We start from the raw sequence: 18733 nt of genomic DNA on the forward strand, positions 1-18733 counted from the left end.
CTGTAGATATTCAGGCATATTGTGCCCTAAGTGCGTACATCACCGTGAAATTGACCAAAAATATATGCCCTTGAATAGACTCCATCCAAGCTGATTTAACCAGGCATGCACTCAAGCTCACCAAATCCTTAAACTGGCTCTTAAAAAGCAACCCGGGACCAGCTAGGCCAAGCCCAAGTCAGGAAAGCCTATTAAGAAGCAATGGCAGCATGGAAAAATGAAATACGGAATCGATTGAGAGGATCTTAAGGCTACAAGTGTGTTGAAGGACTCCAGTGCCTTGTGGAAGGTTATGAACTACCCCATCCTTTCGTACTATGATAGCCTAAAGTTTGATATAGTTTGACATAGTCATTCCTGCGTAAGCATGGGTAGAGCATTTCTCTAAAATGTTTGAGCCTGGCGACCCAACACACTTCATGGTAACAAAGGAAGAAAATAATTTTGTCTTGGAGGCGGTTCTTGCTTTAAGCAATTCCATTATTGTGTCTGATGTTATATTAGCCATTGAAAGCAACCCTTCAGATAGAGCCTTAACCCCAGATAAAATCCCATCTGACCTATATAAAATGCTAATTCAATTTTAGAGCCAATGAATCACTGGTATAAGATCAGCAATTGTAAGCCTCTTGGTCCAGATGTGGCAGGAAGCAATCATTGTGTTAATATTTAAAAAGGAAGATAAGAATCTGCCTCACTGTTATTGCCCAAATTCTCTGTTAGAAAGGATAGTCAAAATACTGGGCAAGGTCATTCTGCCTAAGTTGGAAACATGGGCAACTGAGAATAGGGTGAAAATGATGCACAGTTTGGATTACGCCCAGTGGTAGGAACTGTACAGCGGAGTTTAAATTTGTATCTATCACACAAAAAATACAGAAAGGCCAAAAAAGGCGGTGTACTTTTGGCCTTTGTGGATTTAGTGTGTGCATTCGATACAGTGCAATGTTCAGAACTCTGAAAAAATAGAAATAGACACTGAAATTATTAGTTTACTATGCAATCTTCAGGAGAATAACAGCATAAATACTCGATAGCAAGGAAGACCTCACAAAGGCAGTTAGCTCAGTTGTTGGAGTGAGGCAAGGTTATGTACTGGGCTTGTTTCTTTTTTATTATATATTAATGGCCACCAGATTATCTGTGCTCTACAGTAAAAGATATCCCAAAGATTTGTTCCCGTAATGTACCAATACTATAGTACGCAGATGATGCGGTGCTAATTGTTAGAACAGCAAATGGCCTACGGATACTTTTAGATGCTTTTAACATGGTTTTGGCTGACTTAGCGCTAATGACAAATCTAACAAAGTCCTTTAAATAAAGTGTGGGCCTAGGCTATCGAAAACAAGGAAGTTCATGCTTGGTGGAGCAGAAATTGTCAAAGTCCCACACTTTACTTATTCAGGCATCCCATTCATTTTGCTTTTAACATTTGTATTGAATGTTAAAATATCACAGTTTCAAAAGTCCATGAAGGCTGTCCTCCCATTTTCTAAAAGACTTGCCACAAACTGGTGGGCGAATTAGTACATATTTGTATTACTACATACTGATCTATTGCTTCTTTCGGTGTGTGGGGCTACACTAATACTGACTGTCTACAGACAATAGAAAACAAAATCACAAGAAGGCTGTTGGCCATCCCTCAATCAGCACCTACTAATTTCTGCCATCCAGATGTAAAGCTTGGCTTCATAGAGGACCTTGTCAAACTCCAGCCCCTCCTACTGTGGCTTGGAATGTGGAGGAACCTAGGGGCACATTTTTGAAGAGATATTTTGGTTGATTGTTTGGCCTTAGGCAACTCGCTAGACATCCTATGGCTCCAATATGTAAAACAAAGGTTAAAATATGGAACTTGGTCTCTCAGTATATTTCTCCAGTCCCACTGACACCTCCAATTTGTCACTCTATGAAGTTAAAGAGCTATTTAACAGACGCAGTCAAGCTCTGCACCTGCCCTATTCGAGAACTACGGTTGAGGGACATTTTCACTGGAATGTTAATGGGAGCATATCGCACGAATTGTATTTACAAGTGATTACTAAAGAGTGTCTTAAGTTTTTATTAACCAGATTCTGACTTAATGCTCTCCATTTTCTGTTGGCTTATCCCATCCAAGACACATGGTTTTCATCTCCTTCTCCCTGCCCTTGTGATTGGAAGTACAGCACAAAGCACATTGAACTTTACTCTATTCTGCCCACTTTATATGACACAGAGGAGACAGTTTTTGCTCCCAGCTCTGAGGCAAACCAAGGTTAGATCCTATGAGCTGGCATTTGTACATTTAAAATGTTTGGGAGGTTTAGATATCTGTCATGCTGTGCTAAATTTTATAAGTGTCCTGCAAATTCGAAGCAAATACTGAGGAACTGCATTTGCCTTTTTATTGACATTGTTTATCTTTTGTATTTTTTTATCTATGTTTTGAATTGTATTTTATACTTAGACAAATCTGTAACGGTGATATATATTTGATATTCATGTATTGATATGATTTTTTAATGAACTTTTTTGGCTCTTTAGAGCCAAATCAAGTGTTTTGATGATGATGAGGGAAATCTTATTTGACACTCATCAAGCACTTCACCCTCCACCACCATCAGGTCCAGCAAATGTAAAAGGTAGACCCACCCCCAAAACATAAGGAGTGTAGAAAAAGAAATGTTTTCCTTTCTGCTCGGACCTTGAAGTTCCTACCGTCCCTGAGTATGTTTTGAATGTATCAAATCACACTGAACACCTTACCGGAAGCTTACCTGGAGAATCTAGAAAGGATGGCAGTGGAGTAACTGGTTGTATTATGAAGGAAGAAGCTAAGACTGGTGATTAGGTGCAGAAGGTACCAAATAAACAGGGGATATGAGAAACTGCAGCCTTGTCAGACAAGCAGTGGCTATTAACGAGAGTGTGTCTTTGTAAAGTAGACCTCAGTACAACTGTAGTAGACCCAAATAAAAAAGAAATGAAGGCTAAATTACACAAGAAAAGGTTGAAGAAAACTGTGAGATGGTGGCCTGGTATATGCTGTCCACTAATTAAAGTGGGCACCCTGTACCAGTCCACACGACCTTTATGATGTATGAGGTCAAAGATAACCTTTGGAAAGCTATCCTAGTGGTAGCTGTGGAGAGCAGCCTTCAGGCTTAATTTTGAAGGAATGTAAAGCAGCTTGTTTTACCAGAATATCACCTCCTGAATGACTAAATGAAAGGAGAACCACACAGTAGTTATATACAAACATGTATTTATTAATATAACACTCTTTATTAGTCTCTACATGTGATAAGAACACAATACTGAATCAATAGAACATTTGTACGTAGCACAATACACAGCGGGGCCCTATGGGAGACCGAACCATATACTAAACAAATGCTATAACAATCATGACTTGATTAGACACACGGCCTCGTGCACGTAGAACTGCTGGGACCCCAAGGAACCACCCAAGGCAGTGACACAGGGAGCCCACGGAGGATGGGTGCAGTGAGGAAACACAACTGCATGCTCCGTACAACACTATGGGAAAGTCGGGGACTTTCCCATAGTGGAGGAGCAGGACAGAGGGGTGGCTACACCCATGTCCTTTGTCCAGTTTTGTGCCAGAGCAGGAGCCAATGGCTCCCAGAACTGGTTTGAGCTGGACTATGCACAGGGACACCAAATGTGCCCCCAGTGAAGACGTTCTGGCACACTGAGTACACCCACCCAGACCCAATACAGTAAATCCTGTCTGGGAGGTGGTCACACCTCCCTGTGACAGGATGCTTTTTGTCATGCCTTCCTCTTCTCGAGCTTGGCTCAGCAGCAGGAGAGCAGAATCGTGTCTGTGGCTGGCAGCATCCATTTTGTGCTGCCCGGGTCGAGAAAGCTGGTACTGGGTAGACCAGTGACCCACAGTAGTGGTATCAGAAGGGTGAAATCATATCTCCCACACCAGTTACTGGTGTAGAGGCATGATTCCAAGGTGTTTGACACCAAACACAACATGTTTTTAAGCAGCCATTTCAAAGTTAGCATTTACCGCAAGGTTATTAGGCAACTTAACCTATATGTCTGGCTACATCACATACAACCCCGGAGAATGGTCTCTGAAGGCTGCAGAGGGGCTCTGCTCATGCAGGGGCACCCTCTCATGTAAAACCCAGCACCCTGCCTTCAGGATTGATAAGGCCTGCCATATGGGTGACTGATACGTTTTTGAGTGTAGTGATTTAGATAGATATAGGGAGCCTATATCTAAGTAAGTGGTGCAAGCACCAGCTTCCACCAGGCTGCTGTAGCAAACATGTAGTGTCATTTTGAAAGGCCTCCTATGGGTGGCATAATACATGCTTCAGCCCAGAGGAGGCCTCTGGGGTACCTATGCCCTTGGTACATGGTGTACCATATACTAGGGACTAATAAGGGTACCCCAGTATCCAATCTGGAGTGTTCCTAAAGTACATACATAGCAAGTTAAGGGAGAAAGCAGCTAGAGTGGGGTCCTGGATAGCAGGAACCCAGTCTGACTAGTCCAAAAGCAGTGTGACATCAGCAAAAAGTGGGGGTAACCATAAGACGTAAATACTATTTTCCTACAAAAATAAAATACAAAAACTCTCCATGGCTAAATTGCTGTTTAAAAAAATCTAGTCTCTATCTTTTTGTAAAGTCAACTAATTGGAACGTACAGACGTGAGATGATGTTGCAGTGATGATGGTAAAGTTCATGTCAAAATATACATATTCTTGCCAGAAACTTTGCAAAACAGAATTACCTAAGCCTATCAGAAGGAAATTCTTGCACCAGTTCATCAACGATTTATACAGCCTGGTCAAAGGCAGCACGCAGATAATATCAGGAATAAAACAACATACATGTGCAAGCACACAGCTTCTCTGAAATGGCAGAATAAACCCCCCACAAAATGCGCAAAACAACCCAAGCAAGGCAACGCTCTAGTGTTCCTCAGCTCAGCAAATTGTTTGATTCCCCTGAAGCTGTGCTTGGCTGAAGGCACAGCACTAGCATGGCGGCCTAAAGTAGGAAACTGTCGCTCTAATGAAGTCCAAAAAAGGCAGACTGAAACGTAGCTGCTCTAGGCTTTACAGTTATGCTGCCTTAAAATGGTGAGCGCACACACAAGTCTTTATGTTATCACACATGCGCAACAGGATCCTTGAGAACCCCGCAACCATTAACAGATGATCCTGAGCTCTGACACTCACTGTATTAATGGTAAATCCTAAATAGATCCAATGAAAGAGCACCAGTGCATATGATCTCAATAAAGTTGACCAAAATGACATGGTGATGGTCAGGCCACCCGGGCATAATCTGGGACACAACATAGATGAGTCAGAAGGCAGGGTTTGCTGAGCAGCTACAGTCGTCGCCAACAATCAGGAGCAGTTCCTGCATTTGAGCTTTTGGACATCGCCCCACTGATTTATTTTGCCAAAATAAACAGTGTATTGTGTACTTACTTTTACTTTTTCTCTATAAAATTTCAGCTCGAGGCTACAGTCAAAGCAAACACAAGGAGATGATGGACGGAGTGCTGAAACTTTTCAGACACTCACTCCCAGTCACAGATCTGGGTTGAATCCATCATCCTTCTTTAGCTCAGTTTGCCACCCCAGTTCAGGCACAGCTATTTGCAAATCAGTCTTGACCCTGTGCCTCTTTGGAACAGTCCAGCTCGAACTGCCTAGCCATGTCTTCCTTGGACCGGAAACAAGCATCCCGGGGCCGGTTTCGGGATAAAAACCCTCATCAGCCAGGCTAGCTTGAATCCAGTGGCAAAGTGAGCAAGGGAACCCAGGTCTGGGCATACCCTGCCAACTTAGGGCGAACAAAGTAAACAAAAGGAGATGATGGACGGAGCACTGAAATTTTTCAGACACTCACCCCAGTCACAGATCTGAGTTGAATCCATCATCATTCTTTACCTCACTTTGCCACCCCAGTTCAGGCTCAGCTGAATATGTCTCTTTACCGTGCAGTCTTTCTCCCCGCAGGGAATAACAACGCGATCGTTACCATGACCCCGTTGTGATTCCGCATACCATTACTCCACAAGTTGGAACAACGACTTGTGGAGGGGGGGCGCTGGATGTTGCAATAGTATAATTTACTATTCCAACTCCAGTCAGTGCGACACTAGGGAAGGTGTTGGATTTTAAATCCAACACCGCCCCCCGTCCGCAAGTCGTTGTTCCGACTTGCGGAGTAATGGTATGCGGAATCACAACGCGGTCGTGGTAACGACCACATTGTCATTCCATGCTGGGAGATAGTTTTGGGGTAAAGGTTCTCTGGTCACCAGAATGGTGGCCTCTGGAGCTAGGCCCGGTCCCTAACCCCAAACCCATAGCAAAAAACCTTGGTGTCAAGCTGGACCAAGCGCTCCTGCTCAAAGAACACACCGCTCAGGTGGCAGGTGCCTGCCTTCATGTGGTGGGGCTTCTAAGACGTGTCTTTCCATTTCTGCCAGACAACCACAGAAAGACCCTTATCCAAACTCTAATCATAGGCAGAATGGACTACTGCAACGGACTATACCTATCGGCGAATGAAGAACAACTAGACAAACTTCAGGTTGTCCAAAATACAGCAGCTAGATTGGCCCTCAATGCCCCCCCCCAGAACGCCTTCCCGCCCCTTACTTCACCAACTCCACTGGCTTCCTGTGAAGCAGCGCGTCAAATTTAAAATTTGTAACATAATACACAGATGCTTGTATGGCACCAGCCCCAAATATCTAAGAGAAAAATTTGTACCATACATCCCTGGACGCGCACTTCACTCTAGTAACCATCTGCTGCTACAGGTTCCTAAGATAAGAAGAGCCAGACAGGGAGGCCGAGCCCTGTCCTACAAAGGACCCATACTTTGGAACTCCCTACCCACCGAACTGAAACGGATCAGGAATTTAGTGCTATTCAGAAAAAAACTGAAAACTTACCTCTTCACCAGGCCATAGTTTTCATCCCCCCTCTTCAGCTTCTACGCACAAAGTAATCTGCCTCAAATTGCAAGCAACAGCGCAGAGATATCCCTTCGGGAATTGACTCAGGCGCTTTACAAGCAAATAAATAAATAAATAAATAAGGTTGTATACCGGCACAGCTATATGCAAATCAGTCTTGACCCTGGGCCTCATGGGAACAGTCAGCTGTCTCAGGCGTTACCTGGTGGTCTATACGTGATGGTAATGTCACTTTAGTCTGCTACCTGCCTCTGTGGCAGGCTTAGGGGGGTAGGGTTTGGAGCAAGGAGTAGGGCTCAGAGAGGGGGAGCAGCAATGTGCATGTCGGTTTGGCCGGGAGCCTTTACCTGGCCAGCCTGACATGCCTAATGTTAAAAACCTCTATTGTAAAATGAAGGAGCCGGGCAGGATCGAAGCTGCAGCCTCCGGTCTCATAAGGAGCAGCGAGTTGCCCTGGCCAGGCCAATCCAGGTGCTGCTTTAGCAGACCATGGGGAGCATACTCACCAATCACTGTGTTGTGACTACAACATGAAGCGGAGACTCGGTTCAAGTTTTATTAAACATGGCAACAAGACATCAGCGCGCCCACCGCCTTCAGGCAGCAAATCCACACTGACAGAACAGCGTGCGGCGGCGCTCAATTTAGAACGTTCTGAATACCAACATTCTACCCATGGCGCGTGGAGCGAGCCACGGTGTCAATCACGTCACAACACACTGCATGGCTTTATTGTAAAGCCCTTCAGCGATTGGTAATTTGCTCCCCTAGCTCAGCCTCCCTCTCCCCCTCCCCTCTGTGTGTGCACCTCATTGCCAGATTCCTGATTACACGCAAGGGCGTGGTCCATGGAGAGAGAGTCAGGAGAGCTCCGCTAAGGCTTGACCTGTTGCCCTGGCAGGCCTTAGGCCTCAGCTCATTGTGAGGTGAACACTGCCTCTCAGACTGAGCCTGCTGCCGGCCTGCCACCTTAAACCCTATATGGCTGAGCACTGAGTCAGACCGGATGGAGGATTCCTCATAGTGAGTTTAGTAAGGTTTAAATAATTTATGTTTTGAGGCACAGTGACATGGTGCAGTCCAGGCAACGTGTGGAACAGTGGCCTGCAGTCATGGCCGCCGCCTTAATGGCTAGAGCAGAGCTGCCGACTTTGTTGCCTCCAAAGTCGGCAGCTCTGCTCTGTCCATTACGGCCATGACTGCAGTGCACAGAACACGTCGCACAGTGAGTGCACACCCTCTCCAGACAAAGTCAGCAGCTGTGCTGCTTTGGCCTATACGGCCATGAACCCTGCTGCTGCACACTATGTGATGACGTTGACAATAAAATGTTGAGCCATCCCTGATCGACGCTGAGACTCGGACCTGGTTCTCCTGAAGGGAACTAGGTTCATGAATCGGCGGCGTCGGCTCAAAATCCTGTGACACTGGGGATTGGGGGGAAATCATTAATCTCCCTGTGCTAAACAAAAAAGTATGTTGTTCCTATTCCAGTACATGTGTAGTAGTTTGTTCCATCATGAACTTTGCGAACTCACTGTTAGTGACTTCACTAAGGGCCAGATGCATCAAGCGAAATGCGCTCGCAAAAGGGCCAGATTCTCAGAATCTGGCCCTTTGCGAGTGCAATTTTTGCATTTGGGATGCATCATCCCAAATGCAAAAATCGCAAATAGAGAATTCGCTAAAATGCGATTGTTTGTATTTAAGGAATCTCTAATTGAGATTCCTTAAATGCAATGCATGAAAGTATCAAAAATAGCGAATTCGCTAATAGGGCACGCAAATTACCATGAAGTACAACTTCATGGTAATTTGCAAAAACTTTGAAAAATGCAATTTTGTGCATTTTTCAAAGTTTCATGTTGCGCACACACATGCCCTAAGGGCATGTGTGTGCGCAACATATGTGCACAGATCACATTCAGGGGTGTAACAGGGTGTCCTTTGGACACCCCTGCACCCTTGAACTCGCAATCTCAATTTGCGAATCACTAATTGCGATTCGCAAATTGAGATTGTCTTCCCATTCATTCCTATGGGACTCTAGGCCCATAGGAATGAATGGGGAGGTATTCATTAATTGCGACTCGCAATTTGCGAGTCGCAATTAAGGAATCGCTATTTTTTGTGTGATTGCTTGATGCATTCCATTTTGCTATTCCTTATTAGCGATTCCTTAATTTTCGCTAATAAGGAATCGCAAAATGGATGCTTGATGCATCTGGCCCAAAGTCCATGGCGGAACGTATGACATACTTTTTTGTTAACATTCTTTGAAGTGCTTAAAAAAGTGTTAATGTTTATTTAGCGGGAACGCAACCCGAAAGTATGAGCGCAGCTGGATTTACATGAGCATGCCAGTCAATGCTTGACTTTATGTGTGAGGCCTGGGGGGCACCGATTGACTGTGTCCTCCGTGTGTACTGACTGGTGCGCTCATGTAATGGCGCGCTCATGTAAAGCCAGCCACGCTAATACTTTCGGGTCGCATTCCCGCTGTATAAACATTAACACTTTTGGAAGTGCAGAGTGACTACTCTGCACTTCAAATGGTGTTAGTGTTTATAGTGGGACCGCAGACTGGAGCAAATTAACTCAGAAATGTTTCTGAAGCTAGGCCTTGCTGGCACGCACCTCAAGGGTGCGTGCCAGCAGGGCCCAGCACCAGAAACATTTCTATCTACAAGAAATGCTATGTTGTCTCTGAAGCTAGGCCCTGCTCTGCTGAAGGCACCTCTGAAAACGCACTCATTCCTCAAATGTTGCCTTCACTGACCCTCTCCCCAAGAGCACTGCAAACATTCTTTACACGCACACCTGAAGCTACAGCAATTTCTCCTCTGCTTTCTAGAACCTTATAATTCATCGCTTGATGTGCGAAATTAACTCAGAATGTGTTTTGAGTTTAATGCATACATTTACCTGTTAGGAGCGATTTATTAGCGTAGCATAAATTCATCGATTACATTCTTCTATTTGTAACCATTTTGATTTTTAGATATTAATTTAATTCTTTTCTCCAGTGTGTCGCACATTTTATGCACTGTGCGCACTCCAAAGTAAACAGTTTTTAGACTTTGACACAAGTTCCAAAGCAGCTTCCCCACGCGTGGTGTTTCCCCGTCCTTTCACAAAAACAAAAGAACTCCAGTTATTCCATACATGTTATCTTTAGTGAGTTCATTAAAGTAAGTGTCTTTTAGTTGTTCACTCAGAGGTTTGGTTATAATTGCAAAAATGTCAATTCTGTCACCTGTTATTATACACAGAGCTTAAAAATGATTTTTTGATTGTGCAAGGTAGAATGTATTAATGCTATAGATGCCGGGTTGAATGGGAAATGGATGAGCATTCGGCTAAGAATCGGACATTCCGCTTAACAAGGGTCTGTGGATCAGATTTATCAAGCTAAACTGCGTTCGCAAATGCTGAAATTTAGCTGTGTGCTCTGTAGGTAGGCAAAGAGCTATTCGCAAAATAAGGAATCGCAAAAATTCTGATTCCTTATTTTACGAAAGCATTTAGAGAATCACAATTTGCGATTCCCTAAATGCTATGTTAGTAGGCCTCGCAAATTGCGATATTGCCTTAAGGAATCGAAAAATACCACCAACTTCAAGTTGGTGGTAATTTGCGATTTCCTTTATAAAAGCACATTTTTTGCTTTTTTCAAAGTGCCATGTGGCACACATACATGCGCCTAGGTCATGTATGTGCACCACATGTGCGCACATGCACATTTAAGGGGTGCAACAGGGTGTCCTTTTTGAAGCCTTGACACTTGAAATTATGTGCACAATATGCGAGTACCTATTGGGTACTCAAAAATTGCATGCGCAATTTCCATTCATTCCTATTGGCCTCTTGGCCCATATGAATCAAACATTTGTAAAGCGCACTACTCACCCGCGAGGGTCTCAAGGAGCTAAGGGGGGGGGGGGGCTGCTACTGTTTGAACAGCCAGGTCTTGAGAAGTCTCCTGAAGGTCAGCAGGTCCTGGGTCTGGTGTAGGAGGATGGGGAGGGTGTTTCATGTCTTGGCGGCGAGGTGGAAGAAGGATCTGCCGCTGGTGGTCATTAGGTGGATGCATGGGACAGTGGGGGGGCCGAGGTCAGCGGAGCGAAGCTGGTGGCTGGGGGTAAAGAAGGTGAGTCGTTTGTTGAGGTATGCTGGTCCAGCGTCGTAGAGTGCTTTGTGAGCGTGGGTGAGGAGCTTGAAGATGATCCTCTTGTTGACGGGGAGCCAGTGCAGGTCCTTCAGGTGGGCAGTGATGTGGCTGTGGCGGGGCATGTCAAGGATGAGGAGTGTGGAGGCATTCTGTATGCGTTGGAGTCTTTTTCTGGAGTTTGGCCGTGATTCCTGCATAGAGGGCGTTGCCGTAGTCCAGCCTGCTGGGAACGAGGGCCTGGGTGACCGTCCTTCTGGTTCTGGTGGGGATCCGCCTGTAGATCTTGCGAAGCATGCAGACGGTGTTGAAGCAGGAGGAGGAGACGGCGTTGACTTGCTGGGTCATTGACAGTGCTGGGTCCAGGATGAACCCTAGGTTGCATACGTGGTCGGTGGGTGTCGGCGCACCTCCCAGAGAGGCCGGCCACCAGGAGTCATCCCAGGTGGAGGGGGTGGAGCCGAGGATGAGGACCTCCGTCTTGTCAGAGTATAGTTTCAGGCAACTGTTCTGCATCCATTCGGCGACGGCCTTCATTCCTTCATGGAAGTTGGTTTTGGCGGTCTCTTGGTCTTTGGTGAGGGAGAGGATCAGCTGGGTGTCATCGGATTATGAGACGATGTTGAGGTCGTGTGATCGGACGATGTTGGCGAGTGGTGTCATGTAGATGTTGAAGGGGGTCAGGCTGAGGGATGATCCTTGGGGTACGCCACAGGTGATCTTGGTGGCTTTGGATCAAAATGGAGGGAAGCAGACTCTTTGGGTTCTTTCCGTGAGGAAGGAGGTGATCCAGTCCAGGGCTTTGTCGTGGATCCCTGCGTTGAGGAGGCGTGTGCGTAGGGTGTGGTGGCAGATGGTGTCGAAGGCAGCAAAATGCGATGCAGGGCACACTACGAAATTCGTTTTGTTAATTAAATTGTTTACTTACCTCCAAATATCCATATGCCAATTTGTATTTCCCCCCCACCCTGCCCCTCACCCGCCCCGCCTCCCTGCCCCACCGCAACTCCCACCACAGGCCGTGGCTGCTAGGAAGATGAGGGCCGCGGTTTCACCGTTGTCCAGCAGGGGAACCACCGTTACAACGCAACTATAACAACGCACACCGTTACAACGCACACCATTACAACGCAGGATCCGTTACAACGCATGGCTTTACAACGCATGACATTACATAGCAGATGCTATTACAACGCATGCCATTACAACGTAAGTATAGTTAAGTAATTCATTATATTTTACCTTTTTTTTAATTACTAAAATATTTAAAATAAATAAAATAATTTAATTAAAGTAATTTTAGATATATAGTTTGGATTTTGGGGTACAGGGGTATTTTTAGGGTTCAGGGTTGGGTTTGGGTTTTGGGGTACAGGGGTATTTTTAGGTTTTAGGGCTGGGTTTGAGTTTTGGGGTACAGGGGTATTTTTAGGTTTTAGGGCTGGGTTTGGGTTTTGGGGCACAGGGGTATTTTTAGGTTTTAGGGCTGGGTTTGGTTTTAGGGGTACAGGGGTATTTTTAGGTTTTAGGGCTGGGTTTGGGTTTAGGGGTACAGGGGTACAGGGGTATTTTTAGGTTTTAGGGCTGGGTTTGGGTTTAGGGGTACAGGGGTATTTTTAGGTTTTAGGGCTGGGTTTGGGTTTAGGGGTACAGGGGTATTTTTAGGTTTTAGGGCTGGGTTTGGGTTTAGGGGTACAGGGGTATTTTTAGGTTTTAGGGCTGGGTTTGGGTTTTGGGGTACAGGGGTATTTTTAGGTTTTAGGGCTGGGTTTGGATTTAGGGGCACAGGGGTATTTTTAGGTTTTAGGGTTGGGTTTGGGTTTTGGGGTACAGGGGTATTTTTAGGTTTTAGGGCTGGGTTTGGGTTTAGGGGTACAGGGTTATTTTTAGGTTTTAGGGCTGGGTTTGGGGGTACAGGGGTATTTTTAGGTTTTAGGGCTGGGTTTGGATTTAGGGGTACAGGGGTATTTTTAGGTTTTAGGGTTGGGTTTGGGTTTTGGGGTACAGGGGTATTTTTAGGTTTTAGGGCTGGGTTTGGGTTTAGGGGTACAGGGGTATTTTTAGGTTTTAGGGCTGGGTTTGGGGGTACAGGGGTATTTTTAGGTTTTAGGGCTGGGTTTGGGTTTTCGGGTACAGGGGTATTTTTAAGTTTTAGGGCTGGGTTTGGGTTTTTGGGTACAGAGGTATTTTTAGGGTTCAGGGTTGGGTTTGGGTTTTGGGGTACAGGGGTATTTTTAGGCTTCAGTTTTTTAATAAATAATTTAAAATATTTTTAAAAATGATTTTGATTAATTTTATTTATTAATTATAGTTCTTTAATAATAATAGTTCTTTTAAAAATAAACTATTTTTTAAAATTTATATATAAGTACAAATTAATTATTTAAAAATAAATTAATTTAGTTAATTAATAAAATTTTATTAAATTACATTTTTTCAATAAAATAATATACTTACCTATACTTACGTTGTAATGGCATGTGTTGTAATAGCATCTGCTATGTAATGTCTTGCATTGTAAAGGTATGCGTTGTAAATGTATATGCGTGTAAAAATTGCGTTGTAACGGTGTGCGTTGTAAAAGTTCGCGTTGTAACGTCATACATCCTCCAGCAGGGTCCTGATGTCATCGGTGGCCGCGATGAGGGTGGTTTCGGTGCTGTGGTTGCTGCGGAATCCGGATTGGGACGAGTCCAGGGTGTTTTTCTCTTCGAGTAAGCGGGTCAGTTGTCTGCTGACGATCTTCTCGATGACTTTAGCTGGGAACGGGAGCAGGGAGATGGGCCGGACGTTCTTGAGGTCCTTTGGGTGCGCCTTGGGTTTCTTGAGTAGGGCGTTAATCTCAGCGTGTTTCCAGCTCTCCGAGAAGATGGCGTCTCGAAGGAGCTGTTGAAGATCTTCCGGAGTTGGGGGGGCGATGATGGGGCTCGCTTTGTTGAAGATGTGTTGAGGGCAGGGGTCTGACAGTGAGCTGGAGTGGATGGTGTTCATGTTTGTGATGGTGTCTTCGTCATTGATATGGTTCCAAAAAAGCAGGAGGCTAGTGTGGCTGGGGGGCGGTGGATCTGAGGCGTCAGCGGCTGTCGGGGGGGTCTGAGTGTTGACGCTGTCATGGAGGTCTATGATCTTGCGGTGGAAGAAGGTGGCTAGAGAGTCGCAGAGTTCTTGTGACAGCGGAATGAATGGGAAGCCATTCCTTGATTGGGACTCGCAATTTGTGTTTCGCAATTAAGGAATGCGAGGGAATCACAAATATTTGCTATTTTCTAATTACATTTCGTTTTGCGCTTCTCAAATAGCGATTCTCTAAAAATCGCTATTTGAGAATCGCAAAAAAGTTACTTGATGCAAAGGGTCCTTTGATCTTCCTGCACTCCTGAAACAGATGGACCATTTTGACTCATTCTGGATCTCCGTCTCTAAATAGATCTGCCTGCAATTAATTCTTCATGGAAAGTACAGACAATAAATTGCACAAAGTAGCTTAGAAAGGGATGGGAGGTGGAGATACGGGGCAGATTGACGCCACAGCAGTCCTAAAAGATGTCAAGCTAATTATAGTAAATATTCCCATCACTAGCATCTTTATTCTTTTGGGCTGAAAGTAGTTCATTGAGGCTGTATTTGTTGCGGTTCTTCCGTTTTGAAATGTTAACCCACGGTAGATAGTTGGTTTAACCGTCTGAAAAATTAAGCTTACATTTTTGGTGAATTTTGTTTTTTTTCTCCAGGAAAAAAACTATAATTTTGCTATTACCGCCGTCTTTAACATATTTATTATTTTCTTTTTTAAAGAGAGTTATCAGAATGTTAACTTTTGCTTAACAATCTATCTTTATTTCCAATCTGAATGGTAATATTTATCTACAGAGTCTGCTTCAAAGTTATGCACGTTTCGCAAAAGTTGTACCCAGAAGAGGAGCAATTCCCATTGCTCCCTAGGTAAATCATACTTTGCATTAGGAAAACCCCTTTCCACAACCCATACTACCAGCCTGATAGCATTCCTAGCTTACACAATCAATACATTTGTTGAGATTTCCTTCAGTTGTCCATTTCTTTTCATCTATTTCGATTGTTCTCTTTGTATTTACATGATTTATTACTGTTCCACATCTTACATCTGCTGTTGTTTAAACTATTTTTCTGTCTATAATCAGCATCTTTATTGCCCATTAGGATCCATCTAGGCATACAGTTTAAAGCAAGTAAAGGAGTGAAGCACTAACTAGGTTGCAAAAGGACTACTCGGTTTTATCATGTAGCAGCATGCTCCTTTTTAAAACATGATGAGCAAGTTTCTTCGAATACTTATCAATTCAAGGTCAGTGATCTTTTAAAGCAGGGGTGTCAGACCAGTGTGTAGCCCTAGGCAAACTGAGGTACTAACAGCCTGATTCATCAAGCCGAAATCGGCTCGCAAAGGGCCAGATTCTGAGAATCTGGCCCTTTGCAAGCTCTATTTTTGCATTTGGGATTCATCATCCCAAATGCAAAAATTGGTAATAGCGATGTCGCAATTTTGCGAGGAATTACATTTAAGGAATCTCTATTTGAGATTCCTTAAATGCAATTCATCATCCATAAAAAAATTGCGAATTCGCAATTTCGGCCCGCTATTTACCGCGAGGTCAAACCTCGTGATAAATAGCGAAAACTTAGAAAAATGCTTTTAAAAGCATTTTTCTAAGTTGCATGTTGCACACACACATGTCCTTTGGACATGTGTGTGCGCAACACCTGTTTCAATTTGCATTTAAGGGGTGCTACAGGGTGTCCTTTGGACACCCCTGGCACCCTTTAAATCGCTATCCTATTTGCGATTAGCTAATTGCTAATCGCAAAAAGGAATACTCCCCATTCATTCCTATGGGCCTTTTGGCCCATAGGAATGAATGGGGAGTTATTCCTTATTTGCGATTAGCAATTTGCTAATCGCAAATAAGGATTGTGTAGGAATCGCAAATGTTTTTGCGATTCCTACATGAATCCCGTTTTGCGAGTCTGGAATAGCGATTCCTTATGAATCGCTATTTCAGACTCGCAAAACGGGACAATGATGAATCAGGCTGTAAGCCCCAAGCAAGGTGCTGAAGTTCCTTACCACTATTTTACCTGGGCGGGACTCCTATAACTCTGTGTACTGCATACCATGCACACAGTTTCAGCAACTGCCTCTCAAGGTGGATATGTGTGTGTGTGTGTGTGTGTGTGGGGCAGCCTCAGATTTACTCAGGGAGGCAGTGTTAAAAAGCATACACGCTGCGTGACAGCAGGGCCTCGCTTCAGAAGCATAACTTTTCTTGCGAATAGAAATGTTTCTGGAGCTAGGCCCTGCGGGCACCGTGTACGCTTCTCAGAGGGAGGTGCGCAGACACCTTTGCCAGCTCTGTTCGGTAGTCTTGCCCTGATGATCTTCATAAACAGAATTTTTTAATACCGTTTTCCTGACATTTTTTTTAATGTGGGTGATGTGGGAAACTAGTCTATTACACAGTTACATTTTGCAGAGAAATGCTAGTTCACAGTTCATGCAACATCCTTAGAAAAGGTAATGTAATAACTGCACTTTCACAATTGCCTTATTAACCTTCCCGCTTTCTCAAATTTGCTTTAAAATGCACCATTTACCCACGCTTTTTCCAACATTTTTGAGGTGGGAGAACCCCCCCCCACCCCCGCCCCCCTTAGGTTGTACTCCAAACACATTTTATGCCTCACCACTGCCAACAATCCTGTAGTTAAGACTACAGAGACTGTAAGTGACTCGCAGAATGAGTTTATTCTCGAAGTAAGGAGCTGTCCAGGAGGAGTATGCAGGTACTCCCCCGCTCCTCCGTTTCATCCAACTGTCACGAATCTCAGCCAATATTCCACAACACAGGACCTAAAGACCCAGAGCGCTCCAGCTCTGGCATTCTATCAACAACTAGAAAATACATTCTCTGTGTAGGTGTGTATGTGTTTCCCTCTGTGAGTGTGTCTTTGTGAACGTCTGCGTCAACGTCTGTTTGTACTTGTGTGACTTGAGGCTCAGTGCAGCCTGCAGTTTGAGGGCATTACCAGCCGGAGAGGACTCCAAGGGGCATATTATCAAGGGGGTTTATCTCCGCTTTATTGGCTTTAAAAGCCAAAAAAGCGGAGATAAAATTATCTCCCTATTACCTAGCTGTTGCTAACACCAGTTAGCGACAGCTAGTAGGAGATAGCGACCATCTTGGGCCCCACTTTGCATGTCAGTGATATTTATCACTAATGACATGCAAAGTGGGCGTGCCAAGATGTTAGCGACTGGAAACAGTCGCTAACATCGCTATCTCCTATTACCAACTTTTGGAGATATTCACTCTAAGCGCGAATATCTCCAAAAGCTAACACCTGCCCTGAGCAGTTCTTAGCCATGTTATCCAATGGGAGGTGGATAACATGGCTAAGAGCATTAGCTCGATAATGCATGAATATCGCTGACTTTCCAGCGATATTCATGCATTGCGGCCGATTTTTATCGCATTTGCGATAAACCTTGGTATAACCAAGGTTTATCTGCGATACAAATCGCCGCAGCTCTGCAGTAAATTTTTGTCTCTAACCAAGCAATAGCGATAATTATCGCTATTGCTTGGTAATATGCCCCCAAGTGCCTACACACAGTACGATATTTTAAATACCATCCAGTCAAGGCAGGAAACAATGGGCCAGACGGACTAGGCCAGGAAAGAGAAGCTGGGCTGAAGGAGTTAAACTCCGTAATAAATCTTCATTTGCTGGCCCTATCATTTCAGCTATTATGGGCCTAATCTAGACTGATCCCAATTTAATGCAAGGTTTCCCGAACGAAGGACAAAAAAATGCGAAGCCTCAGCAGTGGCAATTTCGGCGGCTCGGCTGGGGCTTAACTGAGGGATATGAAAGACAAATACCATGCGATGTTATGAATTATTGCGCCTCATGAACCATCAAACTCTCTACAGATGCCTGCTGCCATTTAAACAGCCACTAGATCAATTAGAAATGAAAGGCACAAATCGACCCAGTGCAAGGGCACTAAATTACCAGGAACTAATAATCCGGGGAATAATGCCAGGTGGGAAGAGAGCAGCCATGCGCGTCAACCTCTGCGGCGCTCGTCAACCTCTTCACAAGCTCACATTCTCTTTCTTCAACTAACAATGTTATGGGAAGAGTTAAGGCGACACAAGTATAAAGACAATATGTTATATGTTAATCTCACAAAAACTGTTGACAGTAAGTACGTCGTTTTTCTTCGGGGTGGGAAAAGGACACACATATGCCTCAGCTCCAATAGGACTGACAGCTTCGGCTTCAGTCGGTTTTTGACTCTTCCCTGATAGATCAGCAACAGTCCCTTTATCAAAGCTCTCTGCATTTTTCGAACGTGCCCTGTCAGGTTAATTCGTACCAAGGAGTTTTTAGGCTATGATCACAGGACCGCAGCGCTCTGCTGTTTATGCAAGGCAGGCCTGCACGTGAGCAACACGCAGCCAATGAACATGATGTCATAACAGCACGGGGCAAGCCAGCCATCTCAGGGGAAAGTTGGGTGTATTTCATGCCACCTCAA

General features: G+C 44.5%; 1 protein-coding gene across 1 annotated transcript in view; it reads right to left on the reverse strand.

The window, feature by feature from the left end:
* The window catches only part of PKNOX2 (PBX/knotted 1 homeobox 2), a 1229177-nt gene that overhangs the window by 785012 nt on the left and 425432 nt on the right, over window positions 1-18733 (reverse strand). The gene's annotated exons all lie outside the window — the stretch shown is intronic.

This window comes from Lissotriton vulgaris, chromosome 2_1 (assembly GCF_964263255.1).
Source record: "Lissotriton vulgaris chromosome 2_1, aLisVul1.2, whole genome shotgun sequence".
In the NCBI taxonomy this organism is placed as follows: domain Eukaryota; kingdom Metazoa; phylum Chordata; class Amphibia; order Caudata; family Salamandridae; genus Lissotriton; species Lissotriton vulgaris.